Source organism: Sus scrofa, chromosome 13, assembly GCF_054392235.1.
Source record: "Sus scrofa isolate SSC_HxYL_T2T_F1_AM1 chromosome 13, Sscrofa_HxYL_maternal_Yorkshire_Landrace_v2.0, whole genome shotgun sequence".
Lineage (NCBI taxonomy): Eukaryota > Metazoa > Chordata > Mammalia > Artiodactyla > Suidae > Sus > Sus scrofa.
Window position 1 is genome coordinate 75,148,875 of NC_139395.1, and position 13,330 is coordinate 75,162,204.

A 13,330-nucleotide genomic window follows, 5' to 3' on the forward strand; every position below is an offset into this window, starting at 1 on the left:
TTTACCTCAAATAAAACTTAACTCTCAGCTTTCAGGTTGTGCATCTTGTTATGCCAACAAAATCTATGCCTATTTTCACTTAACCAACAACTGTTTTTCTTTCTTTCTTTTTTTTTCTTTTTTTTTTTTTTTGTGTGTGTGTGTGTGTGTGTGTGTGTTTTAGGGCCACTCCCATGGCATGTGGAAGTTCCCAGGCTATGGGTCTAATTGGAGCTGTAGCAGCTGGCCTACACCACAGCCACAGCAACGTGGGATCCAGGCTGAGTCTATGACCTACACCACAGCTCACAGCAATGCCAGATCCTTAACCCACTGAGCAAGGCCAGGGATCAAACCTGCAACCTCATGGTTCCTAGTCAGATTTGTTAACCACTGACCACGACAGGAACTCCTAAACCAACAACTTTTAAATGGCTTTTATTCACTAAAGAGTAATCCTATGTCATGTGGACTTGCAAAATGTTTGAATTACATTTTTATATTTCCAAGTGCTATAGGAATCTAATTCACATAAGCACTTGATTCTCTTCAAGTCAATCAAAAAGAGCTCTTTTACATATCAATTACAGTAATATCATCCAGAGGTAGAAAACAGCATACATCTATAGCACATATATACACACAGACAGACAAACACAGACACATAGCTTCTGTTTTAAAATTTTAGCCATGGATCAGATACACTAATACAAGACTTACTAGATATAAAAATGGCAGGATCCAAATTATGTTTCTGGCATATGGAATAATTTAAGGTTACCTGCTCAGGTGGCTAAAGCTTTTTATTAATATTAGTGGAGAAGACAGTTAAAGATTTTCTATCTGCCTAGGTTTCCTTTTTAAAAAATTTTTTTGGGCCACACCCATGGCACCCAGCATATGGAAGTTCCTGGCTAGGAGTTGAATCAGACCTGTAGCTGCTGCCCTATGCCACAGAAACAGCATCATGAGATCTGAGCTGCATCTAGGACCTAGATCACAGCTCATGGCAATGCCAGAATGCTAACAGCTCATGGCAATGCCAGAATGCTAACAGCTCATGGCAATGCCAGAATGCTAACAGCTCATGGCAATGCCAGAATGCTAACAGCTCATGGCAATGCCAGAATGCTAACAGCTCATGGCAATGCCAGAATGCTAACAGCTCATGGCAATGCCAGAATGCTAGCCCACTGAGATATATGACTAAAAAAACACATAACTTTAAAGTTGAGAGTTAAGTTTTATTTGGGTGAAATTAGGACTTAAGCCCAGGATACCTGGCTTCTCAGGTAGCCCTGAGAAACCACTCCAAGGAGGTGAGGGAGGAGGTAGGATATATAGAAGTTTTTGCAACAAAGGACAGGTAGCAGGAACAAAAGAGGCCTGGGCTCACTGAAATCATTCCTTTGATATCCACCTCTGCTATCAGAGCCAGTATTCTGAATTTTCACAACCTGCAGGACTCACTGGCTCTTACCCTTGGAGGTGACTGCATTTATAGATGACTGTGACATTCTTTATCCTTAACTACAGACCAGGCTGAAACACAACACAAGGAGGAAAAGGGGGAATATCAGGATATGATAAAGGTGAGGTGGAGGTGCATGCAACACACACACACATTTTACAAAAATTTGTTGCTGATCACCTTAAGGTTACTCCCAGTCCTAAGGAGCAGACATCACTATGAAGGATTTTAGCATTCTTCTAGCTATGAGGAGATAGAAGATTTGGGCACATAAAATCTCCTAAAATCTCCTAAAATCTGATTATCTGAAGGCCTGTTCTTCCAGTTTTCCCAGAGCACAGGGTGCCTCACTCCTGGTCTCCACCCTGAGCTCCACTCAGGGGATACTATAGCTTGGTAGCTGCAGTGGCTCATGTTTTACTCCATGTAGAGGCTGACAGCAAGTGCCAAACTTCAGTTCATAGATGCCAGACCACTAATCAACTGAGCAAGGACAGGGATCGAACCTGCATCCTCGTGTATACTAGTCATGTTTGTTACCACTGAGCCATGACAGGAACTTCCATTTGAATTAAGTTTCAAAATAACCTTTCCCCCTTTAGTTTGTCTTTTGATAAGAATTACCTCCTTGAAGTTTTCATTTCAAGGAGATGGCCTAGATAAGTAGATAAAAGTTCTAGGAAAAGACCAGGTAGAACATTTACATCTCGAAGACTCAGAAAAAAATTGCAAGTTCCTCCAAGAAGGACTTTCCTTCCCTAAGGCAAGAATTTTTACACTATCTACATGTTGTTTGTCTTTGGAATGTTTTAGTAAGTTCTTTCTGAAAGGCTTCAGAAGGTTTTTCTTTCTCTCTGGGTACAGTTTTATTTTAGCTTAGGGGAGAAGGCCTAAAATAAATCCCTATCAGGCTCTGAATATTGGCTTCCAATTTGGCTAGCTTTTGATGACAGAGCTACTTAAAAAAAAAAAAAAGAAAGAAAGAAAGGAAAAAAGAACAACAACAACAAAAAAATCTTTCATATATCTTTTTATATGAAAAAAGGACAAAAAATAAATCATTAAGACAGTATTGAATAATGCCCCCCCCCCAAATTTTTCCTTTGGCTGCCTCTGCAACATATGGCAGTTTCCAGGACAGGGAATGAATCTGAGCAACAGCTGCAACCTTTATGCTGCAGCTGCAGCAACACCAGATCCTTAACCCACTGCACCACAGTGCAAACTCCTGGATAATCCCTCTTGAATTCAAATGTTCCCAAAAAGGATGCAAAAGATATTTTCTTTTCCTGTCTCTACATGGCAATACAGACAGAGATTCAGGAGAGTAGACTCTGGTAAGAATTCTCACCTTTTCTGACTCCTGCTGGTATTTCCAGGACCTCATTTACAGGCTATGAGTGACGTTTAGAGTGTAGCTGTAATATCTACCAGAATTTGCTAAGAGCTTTTATTAATTTTAATTTAGTTTCCTTTTGGCTCTTTAAAAGTGTTACTGGTAGCAGTTTACTAGTGTAATCCCCAAAGCCCCATCATGTCTTGAAGGGGTCCATTTGGGACCCTCCCCTGGGGGTACACATGGGAGCATTTGAATAGATTTTAAAGATTTTTCATAGAGCCCTTGAGGACAACTTTTTCTTCCCCAGTGCCCTTGTTGATTACAAATGAGACATCCATCTCCAGGCCAGCATTTTTTTAATGGATCCTTAGGAGATTTTGATGTAGAAGGCCTGGGTGTTATTTTAGGTGCCAGGCCTTGAAGTTGTTATAATTGAGGCCAATAGCTTAGCAGATTTTTACTTGTGGTCTTGTTCTAAAATGCTTTCAAAGTACTTAGCAATGGTCAGTCAAAGCAGGTGCCTCCCATTCTACTTTCTGCCTTTTTTTTTTATCAGTCCATTTATGTCAGTAGATAGTCTATTTACAAACAGAGCAGCCAGAGAAGGTTGAGTGACCTCTCTTGAATGAAACCTAGAATGCTTTAGGAAAAGAGACTACAGACAGGCTTTAAAATCTGCAACAGATTCCTCTTTTTTTTTTTTTTCCCTGCATCTTTGAATAATAGGCCAATCCATGTTGGCAGGGTAGACTTCAGAAATGGCTTTTAAAAGAGTGGCTATTTCATGCTTTATTTTTCAGTCCATGAGGGAACTGTGTTGAAGATTGAGGATCTTACCCTCAGGGTTATGTCTTTCTGCTTTCCATATCCATTTTTTGGTTTCATCAGGTCCTACCAAAATGGACACAAGGTAACAAAGATCTGACAATCTATGGTCATAGGCCCTTACAATGAAATTGAGGAGACTCCTCTGGAGATCCTGGGCACAAAAGCTTTTCTGTGTCCCCCATTTCTTGTTTGTAGGAAATAATCTTCATTCAGCCTCCTTGACCTTCCCTGAGTTCCAAAGTTCAGGTTCTAACAGTTGCCAATCAGGGAAGGAAGAGGATGCAGAGACAAGGAAGGAATAGTCAAGAAACAATAGCACAGCCTTGGAGCAGGGTACTGGTTCTGTTGCAGGAATCTCATACAGAGAGATGGGATGCCAAGGCTTTTTACCAGAAAGCAGCATTTATTCACGCCAGCACTGGCTCAGAAGATTCATATCCAAAAGCTGAGCCCTGAACACAGTGGGGTACTGTCTTAAATACCCTCTGTTTTTTTGTTTTTTTTTTTTTCTTTTATGCTTTGGTCCCTTTGTCCCCTTTATAAGATAACATACATTTTGTAAATTCTGCTTGGATGGTCTATGTTACAAAGTGTCACAAGGACACATTATGTCTTGTTGCTGCAAAGTTACACATGCACACACATATGCTGGTTATGCCACATTGCCTTCCCTTTGTTCTGGGAGGGCCCTTACCACATTCCCCTTTAGATGCTTGGACCCCATCTGGGGTCAAAGAGCATCATCTTGGTTTAGGGGTTTATATTTCCATAACATCATTACATATATGGCCATTTTTCTTTCAACCGTGGCCTCAATGAGTCTGGAGACAGACTTTATAACTAGGGGGGCTAGACAGGGTAGGATTAGGCAAGCCCCCAAAATTAAAAACACACACTTATGGGGGTTTTGAATCCCCCCAAAGTTAAAAACCCTCCCCCAAACAAATTTTTGGGGTTCCAGCTTCTCCAGGTTTGTACTGGGACATGAGTGATTTTTCTCATTTGGTCTGTGATTTCCCCTATGACCTTCTCTTCATTATCTATTTGAAAGCAGGAGTTACTCAGGTTAAATTTTCCACAAACTCCTCCTTCAGCAGCCAGGAAGTTATCTAAGGCTAGGTGGTTTTGGTAGATAGCATTATGCATTTTGGGTTGCTGCTTGGCTGGTATATTAAGGGCTTTTGCAGTTTTATTAGTTATAATTTCAACCACAGCCTGTAACAGTTTAGTATATAGATCGGAGTACGGTATCCATAAGATCCACCCTCTGTTCAGGTGGATGGACCACGGTAATGGATTATATACTCAGGGGGCCATTCGTCATCCTTCTAGTTGCCAATTTGTAAGGCACATTGTTTTTTTTTGGGGGGGGGGTTCCAGTCCTTATACACTCAAATTCTCAAATGTTCTCCTCTGGTAAGTGAAAGCAGGAAGAAGAATGGACAAATAGATCCCAACTCATAAGATCCTGACCAGTTTAGGGGAAGTACACTGTAGGCTGTTCTCCCATATATCCAGTATAGTCCATCTGGGGCCCGCCATTCAATGTCTGCATCAACCTCATCCCAGGCCTTTTACCACATTTCCAGTCAGCCGGAGTGGCTTTTGTCAACCCTATGGCAAAGATTAGGGTGAGGATCACAACGACAGACAGGGACAAGGGGTAACAGTGTATCACAGTAAGAGAACAGAAATAGAAAACAAAAACAGAATACTTATCCCATCGGGCAGGCTACTCCTCAAGCTTCTGCTGGGTGCAGATTAGTCAGATTCTGGAGTGACTAAAGCAGGGCTGCAGTCCTCAAGGGTCTCTGGAGTCACAATCTGTTTCCTCTGGATGGTTAGCTTGCAAGGTGTTGATGGACCAGAAGTTCATTCCCAGCCTTGGGAAGCTGCCTTCACTCTGCTGTGGTGAATCCAAGGGACCACCTCGGCTACCTTCACTGCAGTAGGGGTGGATAAAATGACAGTGAATAGATCCCTCCAGAGGGCCTTTAGGGGTTGGACATTCCACTCTTTTCCCATACAGCATCTCCTGGTTTAAAAGGGTGGGCATCTGTGGTCAAGCTCACAGATAACTGTTCCCTAACCCAATGGTGTATAGCAGTTAGGTTGCAAGAGCTTGCATCTGCTGTCTCAGGGTAATGTTGTGCAATTCTTTTAGATCCCCTTGTATACCCCTGATAATGGGAGGAGGGAATCTGTAAAGAATCTCATAAAGAGAAAACCTTATCTGTCTAGTAGGGCTGGATGTAATCCTTAGCAGAGCAGTTGGCAACAGTTGGTCCCAGTGTAGATGGGTCTCCTGACACAGTTTACTTAGTTGCAATTTTAGAGTTCAGTTCATTCTCTCCACCTTCTTGGAGCTCTGGGGACAATATGCCATGTGTAACTTCCAGGTTAACCTCAACCCCTTTGCCATCAATTGCACCATTTTAGCCATGAACACTGGCATGCTATACAATCCCATGGTAATTGGGATTTCAAATCAGAGAATGGTTTCCTTTAGGTGAAATCAAGCCACTTCATGTGCCTTCCCTATGTGGGTAGGGAATGCCTCTACCCAGCCTGAGAAAGTACACACTAACAGATATTTACAGCCTCAGACTCAGGAAAGCTTAGTGAAGTTCACAACTATATTTTTAAATGGGGCCCCTCCAACACTTTGTACTCCAGGGCTGGCTTCAGGTCCTTTCTATAAGATGGTAGAGGTGCCACTCTTCCCCTCAGGGGACCATGAGAGTCATGATTTTTGTTCCTGGTTTCTCTAGGGTAAGGGCTGCTTGGCCTTGGGAGTCAAAAGTTATCTGATCCTGTAGCATTCCCAAAAAGTCCTGACCCATGAAAGCCACAGGATAGTAGGGGAGGTATAGGAATTCATGAATGACTTCAAGGCTGCCTAAATTGCATCATTGAGGCAGTAAGAAAGGACAACAGGTTTGGTCACCAGAGGCTCCCACAATAGTGGCTTGTCTCGGCAAGAGGGGGCCCATGGTTGGGTCACCATAGAATGTTTTGTCCCAGTATCTACCATGAAGTCAATGGGCTAGCCCTCTATGGTCATTCCGACCATGGGCTCCTGGGGGCCTAATAAAATGGAGCCCAGTCTGTCCTAGTCTTCCTCATAGTTTCCTATGGCAGCCAGACCAACAAAATCATCTTCAGGGTCTTCATATGGTGGCTGCACAGGTTGCACCATCCTAGAATCACCTGACCCCCCCCCTCTGCCTGGGAGCTGGGTAATAATTTTCTGACCACTGGGGGCACTTGTTCTTCCAGTGACCTTCCTGGCTGCAGTGAGCATATTGATTTCATCCCAAGCTCCTCTCAGGGCAAGGCCGTCCCCCTTGTCAGTTTCTTCTCTGACCTCAGCCCTAGCCTGGCTGGGGTACCTCTCTGGGAGTGTCCCAATCAATCCACCAGGGCAGCAGCAAGCAGATCTGCCTTCTTTTTCATTTTTCTGTCTGCCTCTCATCATGCCTCTTGGTCTGGGTTGACAAATAACCTTCGCTGCAACCTCCAACAATTGGCTGGCATTCATTAAAGTGAAATGTAGCTTACATTGGATGTCTCCCTGGACCTGGCCAACAAAGGTTGCATTAACCATCTGTTGAATCTCAGCAGCTTCTGGGTCAAAGGGAGTGTAAAGGTGAAGTGCTTTGCATAGCCTCTCATAAAATTGACTTGGGTTCTCCCCAGGTCCCTGGAGCACCTCTGAAGTTTTGATCATGTTCATAGCCTTCCCCTCACCCCCTTACCCCATCCCCCCACTCACCCTTCATGCCACTTGGAAAAGCTTGAGAATTTGGAATTCCTGGACATCATTAGGGTCCCACTGGGGATTTTCCTGAGGGATCTGGCTCTGGGCATAAGCCTGCACATTCATTATCCCTGGCAGGGCATGTTCTTCTAACCACTTTAAAGCAGCCTGAGTAATTCAGTGGTGCTCTTCAGTGTTGAAGTGTCAGGAGTAGCTGATGGCAATCAGTCCAAGTGGGCTTGTGGATCTGGATGATGGATTGCATTAAATCAATCATAGCCTGAGGTTTCTCAGTGAATGATGGAGTATGGTTCTTCCAGTTCAGGAGATAAGTGGTAGTAAAAGGCTGATATATGAAAGTACATTGGCCCCCTTGCATCTGACCATCCTGATCATAGTGAGGGGCCCCCAAGTTTCCCTCAGTGGCATTTGTAAGGCACCTCAGAGCCCATGAGGAAGGGAACTGTCATCGGGGTCCTCCTGGAGGGTCCCATCCATAGTATATGGGGTTAAGACTGGAGGCTTCAAAGTGTCTATGGTCAGGGGTGTCTTGAGAAGGTTTGTGGGAGGAGTGGCTTCAGGGGTGTGGGCAGCCTCTGGTGGGGTTTTGGCTATGGTAGGTGCAGGGAGTGCCAGTGGTAGTGGGGGATACAGTGGTGTATAAGATGGGGGGAACTTCTGGCTCCCCAAACAGAATAGGTGTCTCAGGCTCCCGCTGGCATTTTGAGGAAGCTGTCATTCAGGCCATAATGATTTTACAGTTCTCTTCCAGACAGGCTTTGGGCCAAGGTGGCTGAGAGAGGACTATGTCTTGCCAGCAGTCATTGTAAAGGAATTTTTCAGGGTGGCCTGGGTCCCACAATTATTCAAAACACTTTTCTAACCACTTCTTTATCTAATGACCCCTTAGAGGGCCAACCCACCCCAAACAAAGGCCAATCTATCTTACAGAATGTCCGGAGTTTTCTGGTAGTCAACTTAATACCGTAACCTCCTGAATATCCCTTCTTGAAATTTTTTATCATACACTCCAAGGGGGTATGTTTACTCTGTCTGTCACCCATTTTCTCCCCCCTAAAAGATTATAATCACACACAAGAAGGGAAAGGAAAGCAGTTACAAATCACTTCATCCATCTCTGGCTGCTCTCCTCACAGAAATATTTCAGGTGCCTCTTAGCATTGGTGGGACTGTATAAACACCAGTGTCAGCATCTCTCCAAAGAGAGCCACCATAAGCCATATGAGGATCCCCACAGAACTGCAGATCAGGACTCCATACTCGCTTTGGCTCTTGGTTGAGTCGGAACATTCCTGTTGTCCATCTTATTCACTCACATTCACACAACGTCTCCAATCCTCTGCCCAGTGCCTTAGAGTCACTTTTTCATCTCCTGTGAGATAACTCAGGCAACTCTGGGAGGTGATCAGGCTCCTCTTCTGCCTCTAAGGGGCAGGCTTACCAAACCAAACCTGGGTCCTTACCAGTCTGACAGGCAATGCTCCCTTGGCTGGTTCTTGGGACTCACTGTGTTCTGTTGTGCTCCCAGGGTCCTCGCCCCAACATGCAGGGAGGGCTAGTACCCTAGGATCAATTGGTCCACTGGCGCCAGGTGAGATCACCTCTCCCAGTATCCCAGGGATCACACCCTGGTGGCAAGGGAGGTGAAATCACTATCTCCAAATACAGGATGAGCCCCCAAGAAATGTTGCAGGTTTCTCATACAGAGAGATGGGACACCGAGGCTTTTTGCCAGGAAGCAGCATTTATTCAGTGGATGGCTCAGTAGATTCATATCCAAAGGCTGAGCCCCGAACACAATGGGGTGCTCTTATATACCCTCTGTTATTTTTCTCTTTTATACTTTGGTCCCTTTGTCCCCCTTATAAGGTAACATACATTCTGTAAATTCTGATCGGATGGTCTACATTACAAAGTTGCACATGGATACTGATTATGTTTTGCTGCCACAGGGTTTTGCATGTGCACACAGATGCTGGTTATGCCACATTGCCTTCCCTTTGTTCTGGGAGGGCCCTTATCAGAGTACTGCCTCAAGAGATATACGTTAAAAAAATCTTTGAGGTCTTCTGCAGAACTAAAACCCCCAACACAGAGAAGATTTTAACTACCTGATTTGTCATTCTAGAAATAAAGTCACAATGTGATAATATCAAGGACCACTAGAACCAGTCCTGGAACACAGAACACCAATTTTGAAGAACAATGCAGGCTTGCATCTACTCTAATCCTTGTCTGTGGCCCCATTTTCCATTCCCAACTCTAAAACCCCTTCCTATTCTCTCTTAAATGAGGGCACAGTCTTTAGGGCATTAGCCTGTTGTGGCCTCCTTTGCCTGTCAAAGTAATAAAAGTTACTCCTTTCTACTTCACCCAAAACTCTGTCTCCACATTTCCATTCAGGATGAGTGAACAGAGGTCAAGTTACATGACTGTAAGAACTCTAAACTCTTCAGAAAAGTTTTGGGGATCCCTCCTAGGTTTAAGAAAATTCTTGGAGTTCCCGTCGTGGCGCAGTGGTTAGCGAATCCGACTAGGAACCATGAGGTTGCGGGTTCGGTCCCTGCCCTTGCTCAGTGGGTTAAGGATCCGGCGTTGCCATGAGCTGTGGTGTAGGTCGCAGACGCGGCTCGGATCCCGCGTTGCTGTGGCTCTGGCATAGGCTGGCAGCTACAGCTCCAATTGGACCCCTAGCCTGGGAACCCTATATGCCATGGGAGTGGCCCAAGAAATGGCAAAAAGACAAAAAAAAAAAAAAAAAAAAAAAAGAAAGAAAAGAAAAAGAAAAAAGAAAATTCTTGAACTATGGCCCTTAGCCTGGTGCATGATCAAGGAGTGGAAGATAATTAAGGAGAATCTCCTGCAACCTCAGGTGGCATTATTTTAAAAGGCACTAACTGTTTAACAGTCTCTTCATGATTGAAAGGCAGTTCAGGTACAGGATTAGCAGAAAGCGAGTCTTCTGGTAAAGGATAGAGGGGAGTAGCAGAAGTCAGGTCAGTGAAACTGAGCAGGCCCCTATGGGGCCTTCCAGGGCACAAAAGTTTTTCTGTGTCCCCCATTTCTTATTTGTAGGAAACAGGTATCATTCAGCATCCTTGACTTTCCTTGCATTCCAAAGGGCAGATTCAAATAGTGGCGCATCAGAGAAAAGAGGGAATGCAGAGACAAAGGAGCAAAAGTCAGGAAACAATACAGCCTTGGAGCAGGGGCCTGGTTCTGCCTCAAGGGATATACATAACAATGCCTTTGAGTTATGAACTAAGGACTCTACACAGGTGGAGAATGGTAACTTCAGGCTAGACAAAAAATTCCTGGAACACCACTCTGTTACTTCACCACTCAGAGGAAGGTCACACACTCTGTAGCCTTCACCTCAAAATCTTGTCTATTAAAATCTTACCTCCCCAAAATGATTAAGGGGTTTGAGATTTTTGATTGTTTGTTTGTTTTAGGGCCATGCCTGCAGCATATGGAATTTCCCAGGCTAGGGGTTGAATTGGAGCTATAGCTGTCAGCCTACACCACAGCCACTACAATGACAGATCCAAGTTGCATCTGTAACATACACTGCAGCTTGCAGCAATGCTGGATTGTTAACCCACTGAGTGAGGCCAGGGGTCAAACCAGCATCCACACTGAGACCCACTGAGCTGATAGGGATAGAGGAGGATAGTCACATGGGTAGTTGTAGAAGTCCCAGTAAGGGATCATAGATAGAGAGGGAAACCTAGGGAAATTTGGGAGATCATTGTAAGTTAATAATAGCTCAAGAAAGTCCTCAGAAGGAGTTCCTGTCATGGCTCAGCAGTTAATGAATTCAACTAGGAAAGATGAGGTGGCAGGTTCGATTCCTGGCCTCGCTCACTGGGTTAAGGATCTGGCATTGCCATGAGCTGTGATGTAGGTCACAGACGTGGCTCAGATCTGGCATTGCTGTGGCTGTGGCCGTAGGCTATTGCTCTGATTGAACCCCTAACCTGGAAACCTCCATATGCCACAAGTGCAGTCCTGGGAAAGACAAAAAAAAAAAAAAAAAAAAAAGACAAAAAAAAATGCTGAATTCATTCTGTGCTGAGGCACAAGATATGCCTCAGGTCTTTACCCTTAGGACAAAGGGCAGGATTTAAGGACAATCCTTCGCTGATTCAAATAAACCCTGACAGTCCTAGTTTGACCTTATAAATTCAAATACTCTATTACCAGATACAAAGTAGGAGCTATTACTCAAAGAAAGAGGAAGAAGCAGTCTTTTCCCACTCCCCACTTCCTTTGGATTATAAAAATGTAGCTAACCTAATCCTCCTTGTGTGCCCATTTGTATCTCTCACAAACACCTTAATAAATCTATTTCTTGCCTATCACTTTGTCTCCTGCTGAATTCATTCTGTGCTGAGGCACAAAGAACTTGAACCTCAGTAAGTCCAGAAACCAGATGAGTGATTCTAATTTAAACACTATGGGTTCAAGTCCCTCTGTGTTTAGGCTGTGTCCAAGTCCTAGCACATGGGTTCAAGTCCCAGTCTGGGTTCTGGCTGGGTTCAAGTCATAAGTGTTGTCTATTTCAGAGCCACAATGGGAATTCCTAAGATTTTGGGGGGGCACAAGTCACCATTCTCCCTGTTTGGGCCTGCAATAAACCTTTCTCTGCTCCAAACTCCAACATTTCAGCTTGTTTGGTCTTACTGTGTAGCAGTCACATGAACTTGTGCTCTGTAACAGTTTTGGTGAGCCAGCCCAAGTGTCCATGCCAATTGCAGGTTGATCTTGGCCAGGAGAAGCCCCTTCCCTGAGTCCTCAGCAACTACTGGAGCTCATTTCATGCCAGGGAACTCAGAGGGACTCTTGCTAACAGGCATACAACTTGTGATCATAACATCAGTTTTATCATCTTTTGTTGTAGGTATCTGTTGGGTATGTAATTTTCCATGAGTCTTTTGCAGCAAATTTTTTGGTGAGGCCCTTTTGGAATCTTGAAGCCTTTTGAGTGCTTCTGCATACCAAATAAAATAGGTATCCCATTTTGTTTGTTTAATTCAGGAACTCTTGCTCAAGGGTACTTTTTAAATGAATGATCTTATCTAATTTGAACATTCCTCATAATGACCATTGTAATTTTAGATTGTCTTTATTAAGATTTTGCAATTTTTATAAATATTTGTAGCTTCTGGACCCTAGTTCTTTTTTTCCTTCTTCATTTTTTTTTTCTCTTTTTTCTCCAGCATGCAGCAGCTTGATGTGGGATCTCAGTTCCTAGACCAGAGATTGAATTCAAGCCACAGTGTTGAAACTGCCAAATCTTAACCACTATACCACCAGGGACCATAATTCTTAGACAAAAAATAAGCAGGTATGCCAGAGGTAGCACAGGTGTGCCAGAGGTAGCACTCTTATGAATGTAAGTATTCCACTGTATGAGTGTTTGTTTATTTATTTAACTAAGCCTGTGGGTCTCTTGGACCCTGACTAATACCTAAAAGAGCTATGCCTCCAGGCTGAGAATTGTGTAATATTTTGCAGTGTACCTTGCTGCAAAGAAGTTTTCTTGGGATTGGTGAGTGAGTGTCAATCCAACCCACTCCCTGACCAATTTATACTAACACAAGTGTGTTAGGTAGTGTGTACTATGAACAGCTTTTAAATGCTTGATTCATGTACATTTTGTGGCTCTCTGTCTTCTAAGACCCCCATTAGCAATAGCCTCTACCTCATGTACACATTAATATACCAACAATACCAATGAGATGTTATTGTGGCCTGGCCAATAGAAAGCCCTGTGTATACTGATGGTAATTCCCATGGGACTAGGGATTGGGGAAAGAGGTGAACCATCAGATGCCAAAGAATGGGGACTTCAGAGTGATTCCAAACAAATGAGGAACTTCAGACTAAACTTCCAGCAGATCCCAATGTGGAGTCTAGGAACAGAACC

At 43.8% G+C, this 13,330-nt stretch overlaps 1 long non-coding RNA gene across 16 annotated transcripts in view; it reads right to left on the reverse strand.

The window, feature by feature from the left end:
- Window positions 1-13,330, reverse strand: part of LOC106505658 (uncharacterized) — a 1,202,834-nt gene that overhangs the window by 615,530 nt on the left and 573,974 nt on the right. For 14 of the 16 annotated variants that reach the window (XR_014823632.1, XR_014823629.1, XR_014823624.1 and 11 more), the window contains one exon: window positions 4,619-5,560. The exons of 1 other annotated variant lie outside the window; for it this stretch is intronic. This is a non-coding gene — a long non-coding RNA (uncharacterized LOC106505658). Of the gene's footprint in view, window positions 1-3,626; window positions 3,681-4,618; window positions 5,561-13,330 lie in introns of those variants that run through there. One more of the 16 variants, XR_014823617.1, reaches the window with a different exon arrangement.